Consider the following 1983-nt stretch of genomic DNA (forward strand, 5'->3'; position numbering starts at 1 on the left):
CTGGCTTTTAACTGGTTTTCAATCTATGTTCATTGCTAGGGTAAGTTAACTTATTTTTTTTTAATGCAACTTGCAAAGGGTTTCTGTGCTGCCCAATTAGCATTGTGAGAGGTTAAACTGTTTGGAAACAAATATAACTTAGACCAGATGAAATCACACTCTACTAGTTATGAAGACACTACTAAAAAACAGACCACAACCTCCATTTCCCTAAGGGGACTTTTTAAAACCTGCAGGTCTTCAGGTCCCCTTAGTGGCATCTGAAAAAAACAAAAGAAACCCTAGTTGCCTCTCCCTTACCACCCTCCAGCTGGAAAAAGCCACTGGTTGGATGGAGATGGATGATCACTAAGCCAAGGCAGGCACATACTCTCTCCAGTCTTATCTTTGCCTTCACTCCGTTCCCTTCCCTGCAAACAATCTCAGATTCAGTTAGAGAAACTTACATTGTCACTTGATGTACTTGTGAAAATCAGCCGATAGGAGAACCAAATTCTCTAGAATTTGAATTTGAATTGAAAACTTCTCTAGGATAGAAGAAGCCTGTGAATCTTGAAAAGAGATATAGGTGTGCTTTTCCTAAAGGCCTTATAAAAGAAGTGATTAAAATGTTAACTTACAGAAGCTGGGCAATTTAAATTTAATTCTTAATATAGATAAAAACAGAAATCTACATTTCCCAGAGATATAGTGGGTTAATGCGACAGACTGCAAAGCCGTTTGAACTGCAAGGTCAGTGGTTCAAGCTCACCAGTCACTCCTCAGAAACCCTTTACAGGGTTGCTATGGGTTGGGAGCGACTCACTTAACAACAACAACAATCCTGCCCATGATATTATAGAACCTGCCACATTATGATATCTGAGCATTCACAAAGCTTGTCATTACAAAATCTCTGATAAGAAATCGAATGTCTAACTTTAGAAACATAAATGATTGCTTTGACTTTCCCCTCTAAATTTGTTGTACAACCCAATCCCTTTGTTTAAGAAAAAAATTTAAAAAAAAAAATTTGTTTTAAGCAGCTAAAGTCAAGGAAATAGGTAAAATCCAATGTTTGACCATCCATTTTGTCTCACACCACAAACAACCCAAACATACACATACTTTTAGTGCCTAAGAAAATAAGTGGATTCCTACTATGTATCATAAACAAACAAACAAAAAAACCTGTGCTTGTCCTGATGACATATTGTTGTTGTGTGCCTTTGAATTGCTTCAGACTCAGCAATCCTGTATAGTGTTTCTGAGCTGTAACTTTTTATGGGAACAGAAAGCCTCATCTTTCTCCAGAGGAGCAGATGGCGGATTTGAACTGCTGATCTTTCAGTTAGCAGCCCAATTCATAACCTACTATGCCACCAGGGTGACTCCTTGATAGCATAATTGTCCAGAACAGTATCAGTCCAGATTTATTTGATGTAAGGAACTGGAAATCAGTCTGGGCAACGGAAATATATAACTCATGAAGCATTGTGTCATGGTTAGATCATGTGGACCATGGACAGAGGATAGCTGAAAACAGATTTGCTTAAGTGGTGTGGCAGTAACTTGGGATTGGTTATAAATTTAATGAGCGCTTGACAATAGGTGGAATTAAAAAAACAAAAAAACAAGATTTTTATGAAGTGCTTTTTTCATGTTACAAAGCAAAATACTATATTTTAAGGATAAGCCAACAATGGTTTAAGAGGAAGCTTGTTAAACAAAAGAAACTTATCTAGTAGGAGACTTTTGTTATTTGTCTCATACCAAATTTTAAGAAATATAAGCATATATTAAAGACGAATTCCTCATCTTGGAGATACTGAAGCTTTCATTAAAAGAAAAAAAATTATAAAATGTATAGTATTAACATATCCAAATTGTGATAATTATACCATATATATATATAGTTGTTATTGTTGGTGCCAACCCATAGCGACCCTGTACAGGGTTTCTGAGGCTGTAAATCTTTATGGGAGCAGAACGCCTCATATATAT

Source organism: Chrysochloris asiatica, unplaced genomic scaffold (genome assembly GCF_000296735.1).
Source record: "Chrysochloris asiatica unplaced genomic scaffold, ChrAsi1.0 scaffold00017, whole genome shotgun sequence".
Taxonomy (NCBI): Eukaryota; Metazoa; Chordata; class Mammalia; order Afrosoricida; family Chrysochloridae; genus Chrysochloris; species Chrysochloris asiatica.